Below are 24,008 nucleotides of genomic sequence, written 5' to 3'. Positions count from 1 at the left end.
GGAGGTTAAAGGCGCTGACTCTCCAAGTGGGGAGAGTGTTAGTAAAGCGTCTGGAATGTTTCACCCGAGTACCATGGGAGGAAAACTGAGACATATTTGAACACGTCTCCCGTTCACATGGTTGATCATACTTGGGTTCCACATGCATGTTTTAGCTGAAGGAAGAATACCTTAAACCTGGAGAGTTGAGACCCGTGTAATGGGTACCATGCAATATGACTTCAAAGGGTCTTCATTTGCTCACCGAACCTCTCCAATCCTATCACTGCTGTGTTTATGCCCCTGTACACATGCTTGATTCTCTTTTGGAGACATAGCAATCCATAGGTTTTAAGATACTTACTAGTCAGGTACATTCTTAGGCATTTAATATGCGGTGTTGAGTCCATTTCGTTGAGCAAGGAGTAGCTCTTGTCTATTCCATATTTGACTTAAGGAACTTTATCTGTGCTCATTTCAATCTCTGGTTTTATGCAGCACCCCAACTCACCTTTCCCCTTAAGCAAGAATAAGTTGGTTTTCTAAATTTGAGACCCTGTTCTGTTCTGTAATTCAGTTCCTGTGTAGCCAAGTTTACATTCCGTGTATTACTGATATCTTATGATGTTTCTTTTTCTGTGTGACTTATTTCAGTTAGAATCATCATACCTGAATCCACTCACTGTGCTGCTAAGGGCCTGATGACACAGATTTCATTGCTGAGTGATATTGCTTTGTAAGTAAATACCACAACTTCTTTATCCATTTTTCACTTTCTGTGATGTTGAACTTGTACTGTAAACGAGGTTCTTGTAAACAGAGCCGTTCCAAACTTTGGGGTGGCTGTGTCTTTTTGATTTTAATTTCCCTAAACTATAGGACCATAAGTGGAAGTGCCCTAGGTTCTGTTGCTTTGTTTTTTAGATGTTTCAGGAAACACCATACACTTCTCCCGAGTGGTTGTTGGCAATTTACATCCCGCCCATCAGCATAACAAGGCTCCCAGTTCTCCATGGCCTGTCCTGCCTTTCTGGATTTTACACTTTTTTCAGATGGCCCTTTTGACCGGGGGGAAGTGAGACTTCATTGTAGTGCAGATTTCCTTTGCAAGCTTGCTTGGTTGGCCAAAAAGGGCGTATGCGTTTTTTCCTGAATATATTCAGGAAAAACCGCATACGCCCTTTTTGGCCAAGTGCATCATTGTGGACGTTCTGCCTCTTTTCCTATGCTTTCAATGCAATTCCAGTCTACCTCCTGAAATCGGTTTCCTGCAATTCTGCCCCGCTTTCAAGTCCTCTTGGCAGCCTTACTTCAGTCTATTTTTGGACGATAGCTGTCATTTATAACTCTGCAGGTTTGTGAATTACAGTGCCCCTGAGCTCCTTTCTTCAACTTGCTTTCTTGTGACCTGGCCGCAACACCGCAGGATGGCTTCAGGCCCTAATCTGGTTCCGGCACGGCACGCTGAGCCTTTCGTTATTTCCTTTTCCTGGTGGGAAATGAGAGTTAAATTTGCCCGTCCAGATACCTCCAGCTAGTCTCTCATTGGTTCTCGCTATTCCTGTTCATCTTCCGCAGAAATTGCAAACTGGGCCAAACAGGAGGTTAAAGGCGCTGACTCTCCAAGTGGGGAGAGTGTTAGTAAAGCGTCTGGAATGTTGCACCCGAGTACCAGGGGAGGAAAACTGAGAAATATTTGAACACGTCTCCCGTTCACATGGTTGATCATACTTGGATTCCACATGCATGTTTTAGCTGAAGGAAGAATACCTTAAACCTGGAGAGTTAAGACCCGTGTAATGGGTACCATGCAATATGACTTCAAAGGGTCTTCATTTGCTCACCGAACCTCTCCAATCCTATCACTGCTGCGTTTATGCCCCTGTACACATGCTTGATTCTCTTTCGGAGACATAGCAATCCATAGGTTTTAAGATACTTACTAGTCAGGTACATTCTTAGGCATTTAATATGCGGTGTTGAGTCCATTTCGTTGAGCAAGGAGTAGCTCTTGTCTATTCCATATTTGACTTAAGGAACTTTATCTGTGCTCATTTCAATCTCTGGTTTTATGCAGCACCCCAACTCACCTTTACCCTTAAGCAAGCATAAGTTGGTTTTCTAAATTTGAGACCCTGTTCTGTTCTGTAATTCAGTTCCTGTGTAGCCAAGTTTACATTCCGTGTATTACTGATATCTTATGATGTTTCTTTTTCTGTGTGACTTACTTCAGTTAGAATCATCATACCTGAATCCAGTCATTGTGCTGCTAAGGGCCTGATGACACAGATTTCATTGCTGAGTGATATTGCTTTGTAAGTAAATACCACATCTTCTTTATCCATTTTTCACTTTCTGCGATGTTGAACTTGTACTGTAAACGAGGTTCTTGTAAACAGAGCCGTTCCAAACTTTGGGGTGGCTGTGTCTTTTTGATTTTAATTTCCCTAAGCTATAGGACCATAAGTGGAAGTGCCCTAGGTTCTGTTGCTTTGTTTTTAAGATGTTTCAGGAAACACCATACACTTCTCCCGAGTGGTTGTTGGCAATTTACATCCCGCCCATCAGCATAACAAGGCTCCCAGTTCTCCATGGCCTGTCCTGCCTTTCTGGATTTTACACTTTTTTCAGATGGCCCTTTTGACCGGGGGGAAGTGAGACTTCATTGTAGTGCACATTTCCTTTGCAAGCTTGCTTGGTTGGCCAAAAAGGGCGTATGCGTTTTTTCCTGAATATATTCAGGAAAAAACGCATACGCCCTTTTTGGCCAAGTGCATCATTGTGGACGTTCTGCCTCTTTTCCTATGCTTTCAATGCAATTCCAGTCTACCTCCTGAAATCGGTTTCCTGCAATTCTGCCCCGCTTTCAAGTCCTCTTGGCAGCCTTACTTCAGTCTATTTTTGGACGATAGCTGTCATTTATAACTCTGCAGCTTTGTGAATTACAGTGCCCCTGAGCTCCTTTCTTCAACTCGCTTTCTTGTGACCTGGCCGCAACACCGCAGGATGGCTTCAGGCCCTAATCTGGTTCCGGCCCGGCATGCTGAGTCTTTGGTTAATTCCTCTTCCTGGTGGGAAATGAGAGTTAAATTTGCCCGTCCAGACACCTCCAGCTAGCCTCTCATTGGTTCTCGCTATTCCTGTTCATCTTACGCAGAAATTGCAAACTGGGCCAAACAGGAGGTTAAAGGGACTGACTCTCCAAGTGGGGAGAGTGTTACTAAAGCGTCTGGAATGTTGCACCCGAGTACCAGGGGAGGAAAACTGAGACATATTTGAACACGTCTCCCGTTCACATGGTTGATCATACTCTGGGTTCCACATGCATGTTTTAGCTGAAGGAAGAATACCTTAAACCTGGAGAGTTGAGACCCGTGGAATGGGTACCATGCAATATGACTTCAAAGGGTCTTCATTTGCTCACCGAACCTCTCCAATCCTATCACTGCTGCGTTTATGCCCCTGTACACATGCTTGATTCTCTTTCGGAGACATAGCAATCCATAGGTTTTAAGATACTTACTAGTCAGATACATTCTTAGGCGTTTAATATGGGGTGTTGAGTCCATTTCGTTGAGCAAGGAGTAGCTCTTGTCTATTCCATATTTGGCTTAAGGAACTTTATCTGTGCTCATTTCAATCTCTGGTTTTATGCAGCACCCCAACTCACCTTTACCCTTAAGCAAGAATAAGTTGGTTTTCTAAATTTGAGACCCTGTTCTGTTCTGTAATTCAGTTCCTGTGTAGCCAAGTTTCCATTCCGTGTATTACTGATATCTTATGATGTTTCTTTTTCTGTGTGACTTATTTCAGTTAGAATCATCATACCTGAATCCACTCATTGTGCTGCTAAGGGCCTGATGACACAGATTTCATTGCTGAGTGATATTGCTTTGTAAGTAAATACCACAACTTCTTTATCCATTTTTCACTTTCTGCGATGTTGAACTTGTACTGTAAACGAGGTTCTTGTAAACAGAGCCGTTCCAAACTTTGGGGTGGCTGTGTCTTTTTGATTTTAATTTCCCTAAGCTATAGGACCATAAGTGGAAGTGCCCTAGGTTCTGTTGCTTTGTTTTTTAGATGTTTCAGGAAACACCATACACTTCTCCCGAGTGGTTGTTGGCAATTTACATCCCGCCCATCAGCATAACAAGGCTCCCAGTTCTCCATGGCCTGTCCTGCCTTTCTGGATTTTACACTTTTTTCAGATGGCCCTTTTGACCGGGGGGAAGTGAGACTTCATTGTAGTGCACATTTCCTGTGCAAGCTTGCTTGGTTGGCCAAAAAGGGCGTATGCGTTTTTTCCTGAATATATTCCTGAATCCTGAATATATTTCCTGATTCAGGATTCAGAATATATTACTGAATCCTGATTATATTTCCTGAATATATTCAGGAAAAAACGCATACGCCCTTTTTAGCCAAGTGCATCATTGTGGACGTTCTGCCTCTTTTCCTATGCTTTCAATGCAATTCCAGTCTACCTCCTGAAATCGGTTTCCTGCAATTCTGCCCCGCTTTCAAGTCCTCTTGGCAGCCTTACTTCAGTCTATTTTTGGACGATAGCTGTCATTTATAACTCTGCAGGTTTGTGAATTACAGTGCCCCTGAGCTCCTTTCTTCAACTCGCTTTCTTTTGAGCTGGCCGCAACACCGCAGGATGGCTTCAGGCCCTAATCTGGTTCCGGTACGGCACGCTGAGCCTTTGGTTATTTCCTCTTCCTGGTGGGAAATGAGAGTTAAATTTGCCCGTCCAGACACCTGCAGCTAGCCTCTCATTGGTTCTCGCAATTCCTGTTCATCTTCCGCAGAATTTGCAAACTGGGCCAAACAGGAGGTTAAAGGCGCTGACTCTCCAAGTGGGGAGAGTGTTAGTAAAGCGTCTGGAATGTTGCACCCGAGTACCAGGGGAGGAAAACTGAGACATATTTGAACACGTCTCCCGTTCACATGGTTGATCATACTTGGGCTCCACATGCATGTTTTAGCTGAAGGAAGAATACCTTAAACCTGGAGAGTTGAGACCCGTGTAATGGCTACCATGCAATATGACTTCAAAGGGTCTTCATTTGCTCACCGAACCTCTCCAATCCTATCACTGCTGCGTTTATGCCCCTGTACACATGATTGATTCTCTTTTGGAGACATAGCAATCCATAGGTTTTACGATACTTACTAGTCAGGTACATTCTTAGGCGTTTAATATGCGGTGTTGAGTCCATTTCGTTGAGCAAGGAGTAGCTCTTGTCTATTCCATATTTGACTTAAGGAACTTTATCTGTGCTCATTTCAATCTCTGGTTTTATGCAGCACCCCAACTCACCTTTACCCTTAAGCAAGCATAAGTTGTTTTTCTAAATTTGAGACCCTGTTCTGTTCTGTAATTCAGTTCCTGTGTGGCCAAGTTTACATTCCGTGTATTACTGATATCTTATGATGTTTCTTTTTCTGTGTGACTTATTTCACTTAGAATCATCATACCTGAATCCACTCATTGTGATGCTAAGGGCCTGATGACATAGATTTCATTGCTGAGTGATATTGCTTTGTACGTAAGTACCACAAGTTCTTTATCCATTTTTCACTTTCTGCGATGTTGAACTTGTACTGTAAACGAGGTTCTTGTAAACAGAGCCGTTCCAAACTTTGGGGTGGCTGTGTCTTTTTGATTTTAATTTCCCTAAGCTATAGGACCATAAGTGGAAGTGCCCTAGGTTCTGTTGCTTTGTTTTTTAGATGTTTCAGGAAACACCATACACTTCTCCCGAGTGGTTGTTGGCAATTTTCATCCCGCCCATCAGCATAACAAGGCTCCCAGTTCTCCATGGCCTGTCCTGCCTTTCTGGATTTTACACTTTTTTCAGATGGCCCTTTTGACCGGGGGGAAGTGAGACTTCATTGTAGTGCAGATTTCCTTTGCAAGCTTGCTTGGTTGGCCAAAAAGGGCGTATGCGTTTTTTCCTGAATATATTCAGGAAAAAACGCATACGCCCTTTTTGGCCAAGTGCATCATTGTGGACGTTCTGCCTCTTTTCCTATGCTTTCAATGCAATTCCAGTCTACCTCCTGAAATCGGTTTCCTGCAATTCTGCCCCGCTTTCAAGTCCTCTTGGCAGCCTTACTTCAGTCTATTTTTGGACGATAGCTGTCATTTATAAGTCTGCAGGTTTGTGAATTACAGTGCCCCTGAGCTCCTTTCTTCAACTCGCTTTCTTGTGACCTGGCCGCAACACCGCTGGATGGCTTCAGGCCCTAATCTGGTTCCGGCCCGGCATGCTGAGCCTTTGGTTAATTCCTCTTCCTGGTGGGAAATGAGAGTTAAATTTGCCCGTTCAGACACCTCCAGCTAGCCTCTCGTTGGTTCTCGCTATTCCTGTTCATCTTACACAGAAATTGCAAACTGGGCCAAACAGGAGGTTAAAGGGACTGACTCTCCAAGTCGGGAGAGTGTTAGTAAAGCGTCTGGAATGTTGCACCCGAGTACCAGGGGAGGAAAACTGAGACATATTTGAACACGTCTCCCGTTCACATGGTTGATCATACTCTGGGTTCCACATGCATGTTTTAGCTGAAGGAAGAATACCTTAAACCTGGAGAGTTGAGACCCGTGGAATGGGTACCATGCAATATGACTTCAAAGGGTCTTCATTTGCTCACCGAACCTCTCCAATCCTATCACTGCTGCGTTTATGCCCCTGTACACACGCTTGATTCTCTTTTGGAGACATAGCAATCCATAGGTTTTAAGATACTTACTAGTCAGGTACATTCTTAGGCGTTTAATATGGGGTGTTGAGTCCATTTACTTGAGCAAGGAGTAGCTCTTGTCTATTCTATATTTGGCTTAAGGAACTTTATCTGTGCTCATTTCAATCTCTGGTTTTATGCAGCACCCCAACTCACCTTTCCCCTTAAGCAAGCATAAGTTGGTTTTCTAAATTTGAGACCCTGTTCTGTTTTGGAATGCAGTTCCTGTGTAGCGAAGTTCACATTCCGTGTATTACTGATATCTTATGATGTTTCTTTTTCTGTGTGACTTATTTCAGTTAGAATCATCGTACCTGAATCCACTCATTATGCTGCTACGGGCCTGATGACATAGATTTCATTGCTGAGTGATACTGCATTGTACGTAAGTACCACAAGTTCTTTATCCATTTTTCACTTTCTGTGATATTGAACTTGTACAGTAAACGAGGTTCTTGTAAACGGAGGCATCCCAAACTTTGGGGTGGCTGTGTCTTTTTGATTTTAATTTCCCTAAGCTATAGGACCATAAGTGGAAGTGCCCTAGGCTCTGTTGCTTTGTTTTTTCGATGTTTCAGGAAACACCATACACTTCTCCGAAGTTTCTGTTGGCAATTTACATCCCGCCCATCAGCATAACAAGGCTCCCAGTTCTCCATGGCCTGTCCTGCCTTTCTGGATTTTACACTTTTTTCAGATGGCCCTTTTGACCGGGGGGAAGTGAGACTTCATTGTAGTGCAGATTTCCTTTGCAAGCTTGCTTGGTTGGCCAAAAAGGGCGTATGCGTTTTTACCTGAATATATTCAGGAAAAAACGCATACGCCCTTTTTGGCCAAGTGCATCATTGTGGACGTTCTGCCTCTTTTCCTATGCTTTCAATGCAATTCCAGTCTACCTCCTGAAATTGGTTTCCTGCAATTCTGCCCCGCTTTCAAGTCCTCTTGGCAGCCTTACTTCAGTCTATTTTTGGACGATAGCTGTCATTTATAACTCTGCAGGTTTGTGAATTACAGTGCCCCTGAGCTCCTTTCTTCAACTCGCTTTCTTTTGAACTGGCCGCAACACCGCAGGATGGCTTCAGGCCCTAATCTGGTTCCGGCCCGGCATGCTGAGCCTTTGGTTAATTCCTCTTCCTGGTGGGAAATGAGAGTTAAATTTGCCCGTCCAGACACCTCCAGCTAGCCTCTCATTGGTTCTCGCTATTCCTGTTCATCTTCCGCAGAAATTGCAAACTGGGCCAAACAGGAGGTTAAAGGCGCTGACTCTCCAAAGTGGGGAGAGTGTTAGTAAAGCGTCTGGAATGTTGCACCCGAGTACCAGGGGAGGAAAACTGAGACATATTTGAACACGTCTCCCGTTTACATGGTTGATCATACTTGGGTTCCACATGCATGTTTTAGCTGAAGGAAGAATACCTTAAACCTGGAGAGTTAAGACCCGTGTAATGGGTACCATGCAATATGACTTCAAAGGGTCTTCATTTGCTCACCGAACCTCTCCAATCCTATCACTGCTGCGTTTATGCCCCTGTACACATGCTTGATTCTCTTTCGGAGACATTGCAATCCATAGGTTTTAAGATACTTACTAGTCAGGTACATTCTTAGGCGTTTAATATGCGGTGTTGAGTCCATTTCGTTGAGCAAGGAGTAGCTCTTGTCTATTCCATATTTGACTTAAGGAACTTTATCTGTGCTCATTTCAATCTCTGGTTTTATGCAGCACCCCAACTCACCATTACCCTTAAGCAAGCATAAGTTGGTTTTCTAAATTTGAGACCCTGTTCTGTTCTGTAATTCAGTTCCTGTGTAGCCAAGTTTACATTCCGTGTATTACTGATATCTTATGATGTTTCTTTTTCTGTGTGACTTATTTCAGTTAGAATCATCATACCTGAATCCACTCATTGTGATGCTAAGGGCCTGATGACAGAGATTTCATTGCTGAATGATATTGCTTTGTAAGTAAATACCACAACTTCTTTATCCATTTTTCACTTTCTGCGATGTTGAACTTGTACTGTAAACGAGGTTCTTGTAAACAGAGGCGTCCCAAACTTTGGGGTGGCTGTGTCTTTTTGATTTTAATTTCCCTAAGCTATAGGACCATAAGTGGAAGTGCCCTAGGCTCTGTTGCTTTGTTTTTTAGATGTTTCAGGAAACACCATACACTTCTCCCCAGTGTCTGTTGGCAATTTACATCCCGCCCATCAGCATAACAAGGCTCCCAGTTCTCCATGGCCTGTCCTGCCTTTCTGGATTTTACACATTTTTCAGATGGCCCTTTTGACCGGGGGGAAGTGAGACTTCATTGTAGTGCAGATTTCCTTTGCAAGCTTGCTTGGTTGGCCAAAAAGGGCGTATGCGTTTTTTCCTGAATATATTCAGGAAAAAACGCATACGCCCTTTTTGGCCAAGTGCATCATTGTGGACGTTCTGCCTCTTTTCCTATGCTTTCAATGCAATTCCAGTCTACCTCCTGAAATCGGTTTCCTGCAATTCTACCCCGCTTTCAAGTCCTCTTGGCAGCCTTACTTCAGTCTATTTTTGGACGATAGCTGTCATTTATAACTCTGCAGGTTTGTGAATTACAGTGCCCCTGAGCTCCTTTCTTCAACTCGCTTTCTTGGGACCTGGCCGCAACACCGCAGGATGGCTTCAGGCCCTAATCTTGTTCCGGCCCGGCATGCTGAGCCTTTGGTTAATTCCTCTTCCTGGTGGGAAATTAGAGTTAAATTTGCCCGTCCAGACACCTCCAGCTAGCCTCTCATTGGTTCTCGCTATTCCTGTTCATCTTCCGCAGAAATTGCAAACTGGGCCAAACAGGAGGTTAAAGGCGCTGACTCTCCAAGTGGGGAGAGTGTTAGTAAAGCGTCTGGAATGTTGCACCCGAGTACCAGGGGAGGAAAACTGAGACATATTTGAACACGTCTCCCGATCACATGGTTGATAATACTCTAGGTTCCACATGCATGTTTTAGCTGAAGGAAGAATACCTTAAACCTGGGTAGTTGAAACCCGTGGAATGGGTACCATGCAATATGACTTCAAAGGGTCTTCATTTGCTCACCGAACCTCTCCAATCCTATCACTGCTGCGTTTATGCCCCTGTACACATGCTTGATTCTCTTTCGGAGACATAGCAATCCATAGGTTTTAAGATACTTACTAGTCAGGTACATTCTTAGGCGTTTAATATGGGGTGTTGAGTCCATTTCGTTGAGCAAGGAGTAGCTCTTGTCTATTCCATATTTGGCTTAAGGAACTTTATCTGTGCTCATTTCAATCTCTGGTTTTATGCAGCACCCCAACTCACCTTTACCCTTAAGCAAGAATAAGTTGGTTTTCTAAATTTGAGACCCTGTTCTGTTCTGTAATTCAGTTCCTGTGTAGCCAAGTTTACATTCCGTGTATTACTGATATCTTATGATGTTTCTTTTTCTGTGTGACTTATTTCAGTTAGAATCATCATACCTGAATCCACTCATTATGCTGCTAAGGGCCTGATGACACAGATTTCATTGCTGAGTGATATTGCTTTGTAAGTAAATACCACAACTTCTTTATCCATTTTTCACTTTCTGCGATGTTGAACTTGTACTGTAAACGAGGTTCTTGTAAACAGAGCCGTTCCAAACTTTGGGGTGGCTGTGTCTTTTTGATTTTAATTTCCCTAAGCTATAGGACCATAAGTGGAAGTGCCCTAGGTTCTGTTGCTTTGTTTTTTAGATGTTTCAGGAAACACCATACACTTCTCCCGAGTGGTTGTTGGCAATTTACATCCCGCCCATCAGCATAACAAGGCTCCCAGTTCTCCATGGCCTGTCCTGCCTTTCTGGATTTTACACTTTTTTCAGATGGCCCTTTTGACCGGGGGGAAGTGAGACTTCATTGTAGTGCAGATTTCCTTTGCAAGCTTGCTTGGTTGGCCAAAAAGGGCGTATGCGTTTTTTCCTGAATATGTTCAGGAAAAAACGCATACGCCCTTTTTGGCCAAGTGCATCATTGTGGACGTTCTGCCTCTTTTCCTATGCTTTCAATGCAATTCCAGTCTACCTCCTGAAATCGGTTTCCTGCAATTCTGCCCCGCTTTCAAGTCCTCTTGGCAGCCTTACTTCAGTCTATTTTTGGACGATAGCTGTCATTTATAACTCTGCAGGTTTGTGAATTACAGTGCCCCTGAGCTCCTTTCTTCAACTCGCTTTCTTGTGACCTGGCCGCAACACCGCAGGATGGCTTCAGGCCCTAATCTTGTTCCGGCCCGGCATGCTGAGTCTTTGGTTAATTCCTCTTCCTGGTGGGAAATGAGAGTTAAATTTGCCCGTCCAGACACCTCCAGCTAGCCTCTCGTTGGTTCTCGCTATTCCTGTTCATCTTCCGCAGAAATTGCAAACTGGGCCAAACAGGAGGTTAAAGGGACTGACTCTCCAAGTGGGGAGAGTGTTAGTAAAGCGTCTGGAATGTTGCACCCGAGTACCAGGGGAGGAAAACTGAGACATATTTGAACACGTCTCCCGATCACATGGTTGATCATACTCTGGGTTCCACATGCATGTTTTAGCTGAAGGAAGAATACCTAAAACCTGGGTAGTTGAAACCCGTGGAATGGGTACCATGCAATATGACTTCAAAGGGTCTTCATTTGCTCACCGAACCTCTCCAATCCTATCACTGCTGCATTTATGCCCCTGTACACATGCTTGATTCTTTTTCGGATACATAGCAATCCATAGGTTTTAAGATACTTACTAGTCAGGTACATTCTTTGGTGTTTAATATGCAGTGTTGAGTCCATTTCGTTGAGCAAGGAGTAGCTCTTGTCTATTCCATATTTGGCTTAAGGAACTTTATCTGTGCTCATTTCAATCTCTGGTTTTATGCAGCAACCCAACTCACCTTTCCCCTTAAGCAAGCATAAGTTGGTTTTCTAAATTTGAGAACCTGTTCTGTTTTGGAATTCAGTTCCTGTGTAGCCAAGTTTACATTCCGTGTATTACTGATATCTTATGATGTTTCTTTTTCTGTGTGACTTATTTCAGTTAGAATCATCATACCTGAATCCACTCATTGTGATGCTAAGGGCCTGATGACAGAGATTTCATTGCTGAATGATATTGCTTTGTAAGTAAATACCACAACTTCTTTATCCATTTTTCACTTTCTGCGATGTTGAACTTGTACTGTAAACGAGGTTCTTGTAAACAGAGGCGTCCCAAACTTTGGGGTGGCTGTGTCTTTTTGATTTTAATTTCCCTAAGCTATAGGACCATAAGTGGAAGTGCCCTAGGCTCTGTTGCTTTGTTTTTTAGATGTTTCAGGAAACACCATACACTTCTCCCCAGTGTCTGTTGGCAATTTACATCCCGCCCATCAGCATAACAAGGCTCCCAGTTCTCCATGGCCTGTCCTGCCTTTCTGGATTTTACACTTTTTTCAGATGGCCCTTTTGACCGGGGGGAAGTGAGACTTCATTGTAGTGCAGATTTCCTTTGCAAGCTTGCTTGGTTGGCCAAAAAGGGCGTATGCGTTTTTTCCTGAATATATTCAGGAAAAAACGCATACGCCCTTTTTGGCCAAGTGCATCATTGTGGACGTTCTGCCTCTTTTCCTATGCTTTCAATGCAATTCCAGTCTACCTCCTGAAATCGGTTTCCTGCAATTCTACCCCGCTTTCAAGTCCTCTTGGCAGCCTTACTTCAGTCTATTTTTGGACGATAGCTGTCATTTATAACTCTGCAGGTTTGTGAATTACAGTGCCCCTGAGCTCCTTTCTTCAACTCGCTTTCTTGGGACCTGGCCGCAACACCGCAAGATGGCTTCAGGCCCTAATCTTGTTCCGGCCCGGCATGCTGAGCCTTTGGTTAATTCCTCTTCCTGGTGGGAAATTAGAGTTAAATTTGCCCGTCCAGACACCTCCAGCTAGCCTCTCATTGGTTCTCGCTATTCCTGTTCATCTTCCGCAGAAATTGCAAACTGGGCCAAACAGGAGGTTAAAGGGACTGACTCTCCAAGTGGGGAGAGTGTTAGTAAAGCGTCTGGAATGTTGCACCCGAGTACCAGGGGAGGAAAACTGAGACATATTTGAACACGTCTCCTGATCACATGGTTGATAATACTCTAGGTTCCACATGCATGTTTTAGCTGAAGGAAGAATACCTTAAACCTGGGTAGTTGAAACCCGTGGAATGGGTACCATGCAATATGACTTCAAAGGGTCTTCATTTGCTCACCGAACCTCTCCAATCCTATCACTGCTGCGTTTATGCCCCTGTACACATGCTTGATTCTCTTTCGGAGACATAGCAATCCATAGGTTTTAAGATACTTACTAGTCAGGTACATTCTTAGGCGTTTAATATGGGGTGTTGAGTCCATTTCGTTGAGCAAGGAGTAGCTCTTGTCTATTCCATATTTGGCTTAAGGAACTTTATCTGTGCTCATTTCAATCTCTGGTTTTATGCAGCACCCCAACTCACCTTTACCCTTAAGCAAGAATAAGTTGGTTTTCTAAATTTGAGACCCTGTTCTGTTCTGTAATTCAGTTCCTGTGTAGCCAAGTTTACATTCCGTGTATTACTGATATCTTATGATGTTTCTTTTTCTGTGTGACTTATTTCAGTTAGAATCATCATACCTGAATCCACTCATTATGCTGCTAAGGGCCTGATGACACAGATTTCATTGCTGAGTGATATTGCTTTGTAAGTAAATACCACAACTTCTTTATCCATTTTTCACTTTCTGCGATGTTGAACTTGTACTGTAAACGAGGTTCTTGTAAACAGAGCCGTTCCAAACTTTGGGGTGGCTGTGTCTTTTTGATTTTAATTTCCCTAAGCTATAGGACCATAAGTGGAAGTGCCCTAGGTTCTGTTGCTTTGTTTTTTAGATGTTTCAGGAAACACCATACACTTCTCCCGAGTGGTTGTTGGCAATTTACATCCCGCCCATCAGCATAACAAGGCTCCCAGTTCTCCATGGCCTGTCCTGCCTTTCTGGATTTTACACTTTTTTCAGATGGCCCTTTTGACCGGGGGGAAGTGAGACTTCATTGTAGTGCAGATTTCCTTTGCAAGCTTGCTTGGTTGGCCAAAAAGGGCGTATGCGTTTTTTCCTGAATATGTTCAGGAAAAAACGCATACGCCCTTTTTGGCCAAGTGCATCATTGTGGACGTTCTGCCTCTTTTCCTATGCTTTCAATGCAATTCCAGTCTACCTCCTGAAATCGGTTTCCTGCAATTCTGCCCCGCTTTCAAGTCCTCTTGGCAGCCTTACTTCAGTCTATTTTTGGACGATAGCTGTCATTTATAACTCTGCAGGTTTGTGAATTACAGTGCCCCTGAGCTCCTTTCTTCAACTCGCTTTCTTGTGACCTGGCCGCAACACCGCACGATGGCTTCAGGCCCTAATCTTGTTCCGGCCCGGCATGCTGAGCCTTTGGTTAATTCCTCTTCCTGGTGGGAAATTAGAGTTAAATTTGCCCGTCCAGACACCTCCAGCTAGCCTCTCATTGGTTCTCGCTATTCCTGTTCATCTTCCGCAGAAATTGCAAACTGGGCCAAACAGGAGGTTAAAGGCGCTGACTCTCCAAGTGGGGAGAGTGTTAGTAAAGCGTCTGGAATGTTGCACCCGAGTACCAGGGGAGGAAAACTGAGACATATTTGAACACGTCTCCCGATCACATGGTTGATAATACTCTAGGTTCCACATGCATGTTTTAGCTGAAGGAAGAATACCTTAAACCTGGGTAGTTGAAACCCGTGGAATGGGTACCATGCAATATGACTTCAAAGGGTCTTCATTTGCTCACCGAACCTCTCCAATCCTATCACTGCTGCGTTTATGCCCCTGTACACATGCTTGATTCTCTTTCGGAGACATAGCAATCCATAGGTTTTAAGATACTTACTAGTCAGGTACATTCTTAGGCGTTTAATATGGGGTGTTGAGTCCATTTCGTTGAGCAAGGAGTAGCTCTTGTCTATTCCATATTTGGCTTAAGGAACTTTATCTGTGCTCATTTCAATCTCTGGTTTTATGCAGCACCCCAACTCACCTTTACCCTTAAGCAAGAATAAGTTGGTTTTCTAAATTTGAGACCCTGTTCTGTTCTGTAATTCAGTTCCTGTGTAGCCAAGTTTACATTCCGTGTATTACTGATATCTTATGATGTTTCTTTTTCTGTGTGACTTATTTCAGTTAGAATCATCATACCTGAATCCACTCATTATGCTGCTAAGGGCCTGATGACACAGATTTCATTGCTGAGTGATATTGCTTTGTAAGTAAATACCACAACTTCTTTATCCATTTTTCACTTTCTGCGATGTTGAACTTGTACTGTAAACGAGGTTCTTGTAAACAGAGCCGTTCCAAACTTTGGGGTGGCTGTGTCTTTTTGATTTTAATTTCCCTAAGCTATAGGACCATAAGTGGAAGTGCCCTAGGTTCTGTTGCTTTGTTTTTTAGATGTTTCAGGAAACACCATACACTTCTCCCGAGTGGTTGTTGGCAATTTACATCCCGCCCATCAGCATAACAAGGCTCCCAGTTCTCCATGGCCTGTCCTGCCTTTCTGGATTTTACACTTTTTTCAGATGGCCCTTTTGACCGGGGGGAAGTGAGACTTCATTGTAGTGCAGATTTCCTTTGCAAGCTTGCTTGGTTGGCCAAAAAGGGCGTATGCGTTTTTTCCTGAATATGTTCAGGAAAAAACGCATACGCCCTTTTTGGCCAAGTGCATCATTGTGGACGTTCTGCCTCTTTTCCTATGCTTTCAATGCAATTCCAGTCTACCTCCTGAAATCGGTTTCCTGCAATTCTGCCCCGCTTTCAAGTCCTCTTGGCAGCCTTACTTCAGTCTATTTTTGGACGATAGCTGTCATTTATAACTCTGCAGGTTTGTGAATTACAGTGCCCCTGAGCTCCTTTCTTCAACTCGCTTTCTTGTGACCTGGCCGCAACACCGCAGGATGGCTTCAGGCCCTAATCTTGTTCCGGCCCGGCATGCTGAGTCTTTGGTTAATTCCTCTTCCTGGTGGGAAATGAGAGTTAAATTTGCCCGTCCAGACACCTCCAGCTAGCCTCTCGTTGGTTCTCGCTATTCCTGTTCATCTTCCGCAGAAATTGCAAACTGGGCCAAACAGGAGGTTAAAGGGACTGACTCTCCAAGTGGGGAGAGTGTTAGTAAAGCGTCTGGAATGTTGCACCCGAGTACCAGGGGAGGAAAACTGAGACATATTTGAACACGTCTCCCGATCACATGGTTGATCATACTCTGGGTTCCACATGCATGTTTTAGCTGAAGGAAGAATACCTAAAACCTGGGTAGTTGAAACCCGTGGAATGGGTACCATGCAATATGACTTCAAAGGGTCTTCATTTGCTCACCGAACCTCTCCAATCCTATCACTGCTGCATTTATGCCCCTGTACACATGCTTGATTCTTTTTCGGATACATAGCAATCCATAGGTTTTAAGATACTTACTAGTCAGGTACATTCTTTGGTGTTTAATATGCAGTGTTGAGTCCATTTCGTTGAGCAAGGAGTAGCTCTTGTCTATTCCATATTTGGCTTAAGGAACTTTATCTGTGCTCATTTCAATCTCTGGTTTTATGCAGCAACCCAACTCACCTTTCCCCTTAAGCAAGCATAAGTTGGTTTTCTAAATTTGAGAACCTGTTCTGTTTTGGAATTCAGTTCCTGTGTAGCCAAGTTTACATTCCGTGTATTACTGATATCTTATGATGTTTCTTTTTCTGTGTGACTTATTTCAGTTAGAATCATCATACCTGAATCCACTCATTGTGATGCTAAGGGCCTGATGACAGAGATTTCATTGCTGAATGATATTGCTTTGTAAGTAAATACCACAACTTCTTTATCCATTTTTCACTTTCTGCGATGTTGAACTTGTACTGTAAACGAGGTTCTTGTAAACAGAGGCGTCCCAAACTTTGGGGTGGCTGTGTCTTTTTGATTTTAATTTCCCTAAGCTATAGGACCATAAGTGGAAGTGCCCTAGGCTCTGTTGCTTTGTTTTTTAGATGTTTCAGGAAACACCATACACTTCTCCCCAGTGTCTGTTGGCAATTTACATCCCGCCCATCAGCATAACAAGGCTCCCAGTTCTCCATGGCCTGTCCTGCCTTTCTGGATTTTACACTTTTTTCAGATGGCCCTTTTGACCGGGGGGAAGTGAGACTTCATTGTAGTGCAGATTTCCTTTGCAAGCTTGCTTGGTTGGCCAAAAAGGGCGTATGCGTTTTTTCCTGAATATATTCAGGAAAAAACGCATACGCCCTTTTTGGCCAAGTGCATCATTGTGGACGTTCTGCCTCTTTTCCTATGCTTTCAATGCAATTCCAGTCTACCTCCTGAAATCGGTTTCCTGCAATTCTACCCCGCTTTCAAGTCCTCTTGGCAGCCTTACTTCAGTCTATTTTTGGACGATAGCTGTCATTTATAACTCTGCAGGTTTGTGAATTACAGTGCCCCTGAGCTCCTTTCTTCAACTCGCTTTCTTGGGACCTGGCCGCAACACCGCAAGATGGCTTCAGGCCCTAATCTTGTTCCGGCCCGGCATGCTGAGCCTTTGGTTAATTCCTCTTCCTGGTGGGAAATTAGAGTTAAATTTGCCCGTCCAGACACCTCCAGCTAGCCTCTCATTGGTTCTCGCTATTCCTGTTCATCTTCCGCAGAAATTGCAAACTGGGCCAAACAGGAGGTTAAAGGGACTGACTCTCCAAGTGGGGAGAGTGTTAGTAAAGCGTCTGGAATGTTGCACCCGAGTACCAGGGGAGGAAAACTGAGACATATTTGAACACGTCTCCTGATCACATGGTTGATAATACTCTAGGTTCCACATGCATGTTTTAGCTGAAGGAAGAATACCTTAAACCTGGGTAGTTGAAACCCGTGGAATGGGTACCATGCAATATGACTTCAAAGGGTCTTCATTTGCTCACCGAACCTCTCCAATCCTATCACTGCTGCGTTTATGCCCCTGTACACATGCTTGATTCTCTTTCGGAGACATAGCAATCCATAGGTTTTAAGATACTTACTAGTCAGGTACATTCTTAGGCGTTTAATATGGGGTGTTGAGTCCATTTCGTTGAGCAAGGAGTAGCTCTTGTCTATTCCATATTTGGCTTAAGGAACTTTATCTGTGCTCATTTCAATCTCTGGTTTTATGCAGCACCCCAACTCACCTTTACCCTTAAGCAAGAATAAGTTGGTTTTCTAAATTTGAGACCCTGTTCTGTTCTGTAATTCAGTTCCTGTGTAGCCAAGTTTACATTCCGTGTATTACTGATATCTTATGATGTTTCTTTTTCTGTGTGACTTATTTCAGTTAGAATCATCATACCTGAATCCACTCATTATGCTGCTAAGGGCCTGATGACACAGATTTCATTGCTGAGTGATATTGCTTTGTAAGTAAATACCACAACTTCTTTATCCATTTTTCACTTTCTGCGATGTTGAACTTGTACTGTAAACGAGGTTCTTGTAAACAGAGCCGTTCCAAACTTTGGGGTGGCTGTGTCTTTTTGATTTTAATTTCCCTAAGCTATAGGACCATAAGTGGAAGTGCCCTAGGTTCTGTTGCTTTGTTTTTTAGATGTTTCAGGAAACACCATACACTTCTCCCGAGTGGTTGTTGGCAATTTACATCCCGCCCATCAGCATAACAAGGCTCCCAGTTCTCCATGGCCTGTCCTGCCTTTCTGGATTTTACACTTTTTTCAGATGGCCCTTTTGACCGGGGGGAAGTGAGACTTCATTGTAGTGCAGATTTCCTTTGCAAGCTTGCTTGGTTGGCCAAAAAGGGCGTATGCGTTTTTTCCTGAATATGTTCAGGAAAAAACGCATACGCCCTTTTTGGCCAAGTGCATCATTGTGGACGTTCTGCCTCTTTTCCTATGCTTTCAATGCAATTCCAGTCTACCTCCTGAAATCGGGTTCCTGCAATTCTGCCCCGCTTTCAAGTCCTCTTGGCAGCCTTACTTCAGTCTATTTTTGGACGATAGCTGTCATTTATAACTCTGCAGGTTTGTGAATTACAGTGCCCCTGAGCTCCTTTCTTCAACTCGCTTTCTTGTGACCTGGCCGCAACACCGCACGATGGCTTCAGGCCCTAATCTTGTTCCGGCCCGGCATGCTGAGTCTTTGGTTAATTCCTCTTCCTGGTGGGAAATGAGAGTTAAATTTGCCCGTCCAGACACCTCCAGCTAGCCTCTCGTTGGTTCTCGCTATTCCTGTTTATCTTCCGCAGAAATTGCAAACTGGGCCAAACAGGAGGTTAAAGGGACTGACTCTCCAAGTGGGGAGAGTGTTGGTAAAGCGTCTGGAATGTTGCACCCGAGTACCAGGGGAGGAAAACTGAGACATATTTGAACACGTCTCCCGATCACATGGTTGATCATACTCTGGGTTCCACATGCATGTTTTAGCTGAAGGAAGAATACCTAAAACCTGGGTAGTTGAAACCCGTGGAATGGGTACCATGCAATATGACTTCAAAGGGTCTTCATTTGCTCACCGAACCTCTCCAATCCTATCACTGCTGCATTTATGCCCCTGTACACATGCTTGATTCTTTTTCGGATACATAGCAATCCATAGGTTTTAAGATACTTACTAGTCAGGTACATTCTTAGGTGTTTAATATGCGGTGTTGAGTCCATTTCGTTGAGCAAGGAGTAGCTCTTGTCTATTCCATATTTGGCTTAAGGAACTTTATCTGTGCTCATTTCAATCTCTGGTTTTATGCAGCAACCCAACTCACCTTTCCCCTTAAGCAAGCATAAGTTGGTTTTCTAAATTTGAGAACCTGTTCTGTTTTGGAATTCAGTTCCTGTGTAGCCAAGTTTACATTCCGTGTATTAGTGATATCTTATGATGTTTCTTTTTCTGTGTGACTTATTTCAGTTAGAATCATCGTACCTGAATCTACTCATTATGCTGCTACGGGCCTGATGACATAGATTTCATTGCTGAGTGATACTGCATTGTACGTAAGTACCACAAGTTCTTTATCCATTTTTCACTTTCTGCGATGTTGAACTTGTACTGTAAATGAGGTTCTTGTAAACAGAGCCGTTCCAAACTTTGGGGTGGCTGTGTCTTTTTGATTTTAATTTCCCTAAGCTATAGGACCATAAGTGGAAGTGCCCTAGGTTCTGTTGCTTTGTTTTTTAGATGTTTCAGGAAACACCATACACTTCTCCCGAGTGGTTGTTGGCAATTTACATCCCGCCCATCAGCATAACAAGGCTCCCAGTTCTCCATGGCCTGTCCTGCCTTTCTGGATTTTACACTTTTTTCAGATGGCCCTTTTGACCGGGGGGAAGTGAGACTTCATTGTAGTGCACATTTCCTGTGCAAGCTTGCTTGGTTGGCCAAAAAGGGCGTATGCGTTTTTTCCTGAATATATTCCTGAATCCTGAATATATTTCCTGATTCAGGATTCAGAATATATTCCTGAATCCTGAATATATTTCCTGAATATATTCAGGAAAAAACGCATACGCCCTTTTTAGCCAAGTGCATCATTGTGGACGTTCTGCCTCTTTTCCTATGCTTTCAATGCAATTCCAGTCTACCTCCTGAAATCGGTTTCCTGCAATTCTGCCCCGCTTTCAAGTCCTCTTGGCAGCCTTACTTCAGTCTATTTTTGGACGATAGCTGTCATTTATAACTCTGCAGGTTTGTGAATTACAGTGCCCCTGAGCTCCTTTCTTCAACTCGCTTTCTTTTGAGCTGGCCGCAACACCGCAGGATGGCTTCAGGCCCTAATCTGGTTCCGGTACGGCACGCTGAGCCTTTGGTTATTTCCTCTTCCTGGTGGGAAATGAGAGTTAAATTTGCCCGTCCAGACACCTCCAGCTAGCCTCTCATTGGTTCTCGCTATTCCTGTTCATCTTCCGCAGAATTTGCAAACTGGGCCAAACAGGAGGTTAAAGGCGCTGACTCTCCAAGTGGGGAGAGTGTTAGTAAAGCGTCTGGAATGTTGCACCCGAGTACCAGGGGAGGAAAACTGAGACATATTTGAACACGTCTCCCGTTCACATGGTTGATCATACTTGGGCTCCACATGCATGTTTTAGCTGAAGGAAGAATACCTTAAACCTGGAGAGTTGAGACCCGTGTAATGGCTACCATGCAATATGACTTCAAAGGGTCTTCATTTGCTCACCGAACATCTCCAATCCTATCACTGCTGCGTTTATGCCCCTGTACACATGATTGATTCTCTTTTGGAGACATAGCAATCCATAGGTTTTACGATACTTACTAGTCAGGTACATTCTTAGGCGTTTAATATGCGGTGTTGAGTCCATTTCGTTGAGCAAGGAGTAGCTCTTGTCTATTCCATATTTGACTTAAGGAACTTTATCTGTGCTCATTTCAATCTCTGGTTTTATGCAGCACCCCAACTCACCTTTACCCTTAAGCAAGCATAAGTTGTTTTTCTAAATTTGAGACCCTGTTCTGTTCTGTAATTCAGTTCCTGTGTGGCCAAGTTTACATTCCGTGTATTACTGATATCTTATGATGTTTCTTTTTCTGTGTGACTTATTTCACTTAGAATCATCATACCTGAATCCACTCATTGTGATGCTAAGGGCCTGATGACATAGATTTCATTGCTGAGTGATATTGCTTTGTAAGTAAATACCACAACTTCTTTATCCATTTTTCACTTTCTGCGATGTTGAACTTGTACTGTAAACGAAGTTCTTGTAAACAGAGGCGTCCCAAACTTTGGGGTGGCTGTGTCTTTTTGATTTTAATTTCCCTAAGCTATAGGACCATAAGTGGAAGTGCCCTAGGCTCTGTTGCTTTGTTTTTTAGATGTTTCAGGAAACACCATACACTTCTCCCGAGTGTCTGTTGGCAATTTACATCCCGCCCATCAGCATAACAAGGCTCCCAGTTCTCCATGGCCTGTCCTGCCTTTCTGGATTTTACACTTTTATCAGATGGCCCTTTTGACCGGGGGGAAGTGAGACTTCATTGTAGTGCAGATTTCCTTTGCAAGCTTGCTTGGTTGGCCAAAAAGTGCGTATGCGTTTTTTCCTGAATATATTCAAGAAAAAACGTATACGCCCTTTTTGGCCAAGTGCATCATTGTGGACGTTCTGCCTCTTTTCCTATGCTTTCAATGCAATTCCAGTCTACCTCCTGAAATCGGTTTCCTGCAATTCTGCCCCGCTTTCAAGTCCTCTTGGCAGCCTTACTTCAGTCTATTTTTGGACGATAGCTGTCATTTATAACTCTGCAGGTTTGTGAATTACAGTGCCCCTGAGCTCCTTTCTTCAACTCGCTTTCTTGGGACCTGGCCGCAACACCGCAGGATGGCTTCAGGCCCTAATCTGGTTCCGGCCCGGCATGCTGAGCCTTTGGTTAATTCCTCTTCCTGGTGGGAAATGAGAGTTAAATTTGCCCGTCCAGACACCTCCAGCTAGCCTCTCATTGGTTCTCGCTATTCCTGTTCATCTTCCGCAGAAATTGCAAACTGGGCCAAACAGGAGGTTAAAGGGACTGACTCTCCAAGTGGGGAGAGTGTTAGTAAAGCGTCTGGAATGTTGCACCCGAGTACCAGGGGAGGAAAACTGAGACATATTTGAACACGTCTCCTGATCACATGGTTGATCATACTCTAGGTTCCACATGCATGTTTTAGCTGAAGGAAGAATACCTTAAACCTTGGTAGCTGAAACCCGTGGAATGGGTACCATGCAATATGACTTCAAAGGGTCTTCATTTGCTCACCGAACCTCTCCAATCCTATCACTGCTGCGTTTATGCCCCTGTACACATGCTTGATTCTCTTTCGGAGACATAGCAATCCATAGGTTTTAAGATACTTACTAGTCAGGTACATTCTTAGGCGTTTAATATGCGGTGTTGAGTCCATTTCGTTGAGCAAGGAGTAGCTCTTGTCTATTCCATATTTGGCTTAAGGAACTTTATCTGTGCTCATTTCAATCTCTGGTTTTATGCAGCAACCCAACTCACCTTTCCCCTTAAGCAAGCATAAGTTGGTTTTCTAAATTTGAGAACCTGTTCTGTTTTGGAATTCAGTTCCTGTGTAGCCAAGTTTACATTCCGTGTATTAGTGATATCTTATGATGTTTCTTTTTCTGTGTGACTTATTTCAGTTAGAATCATCGTACCTGAATCTACTCATTATGCTGCTACGGGCCTGATGACATAGATTTCATTGCTGAGTGATACTGCATTGTACGTAAGTACCACAAGTTCTTTATCCATTTTTCACTTTCTGCGATGTTGAACTTGTACTGTAAACGAGGTTCTTGTAAACAGAGCCGTTCCAAACTTTGGGGTGGCTGTGTCTTTTTGATTTTAATTTCCCTAAGCTATAGGACCATAAGTGGAAGTGCCCTAGGTTCTGTTGCTTTGTTTTTTAGATGTTTCAGGAAACACCATACACTTCTCCCGAGTGGTTGTTGGCAATTTACATCCCGCCCATCAGCATAACAAGGCTCCCAGTTCTCCATGGCCTGTCCTGCCTTTCTGGATTTTACACTTTTTTCAGATGGCCCTTTTGACCGGGGGGAAGTGAGACTTCATTGTAGTGCAGATTTCCTTTGCAAGCTTGCTTGGTTGGCCAAAACGGGCGTATGCGTTTTTTCCTGAATATATTCAGGAAAAAACGCATACGCCCTTTTTGGCCAAGTGCATCATTGTGGACGTTCTGCCTCTTTTCCTATGCTTTCAATGCAATTCCAGTCTACCTCCTGAAATTGGTTTCCTGCAATTCTGCCCCGCTTTCAAGTCCTCTTGGCAGCCTTACTTCAGTCTATTTTTGGACGATAGCTGTCATTTATAACTCTGCAGGTTTGTGAATTACAGTGCCCCTGAGCTCCTTTCTTCAACTCGCTTTCTTTTGACCTGGCCGCAACACCGCAGGATGGCTTCAGGCCCTAATCTGGTTCCGGCCCGGCATGCTGAGCCTTTGGTTAATTCCTCTTCCTGGTGGGAAATGAGAGTTAAATTTGCCCGTCCAGACACCTCCAGCTAGCCTCTCATTGGTTCTCGCTATTCCTGTTCATCTTCCGCAGAAATTGCAAACTGGGCCAAACAGGAGGTTAAAGGCGCTGACTCTCCAAGTGGGGAGAGTGTTAGTAAAGCGTCTGGAATGTTGCACCCGAGTACCAGGGGAGGAAAACTGAGACATATTTGAACACGTCTCCCGTTTACATGGTTGATCATACTTGGGTTCCACATGCATGTTTTAGCTG

The 24,008-nt window shown here is 43.8% G+C and overlaps 1 long non-coding RNA gene across 2 annotated transcripts in view; it reads left to right on the top strand.

Annotated features, from left to right (window-relative positions):
- Positions 1-618: 618 nt before the first annotated feature.
- Positions 619-24,008, top strand: part of LOC307181460 — a 617,204-nt gene continuing 593,814 nt past the window's right edge. The window contains exon 1 of one of the 2 annotated variants that reach the window (XR_013826826.1): positions 619-715. This is a non-coding gene — a long non-coding RNA (uncharacterized lncRNA). Of the gene's footprint in view, positions 716-21,317; positions 21,407-24,008 lie in introns of those variants that run through there. The other variant, XR_013826827.1, reaches the window with a different exon arrangement.

Source organism: Stenella coeruleoalba (genome assembly GCF_951394435.1).
Source record: "Stenella coeruleoalba genome assembly, contig: scaffold_37, whole genome shotgun sequence".
NCBI lineage: Eukaryota > Metazoa > Chordata > Mammalia > Artiodactyla > Delphinidae > Stenella > Stenella coeruleoalba.
Note: the sequence above shows the minus strand (reverse complement) of the source record. Positions and strands in the feature narration are given on the sequence as shown.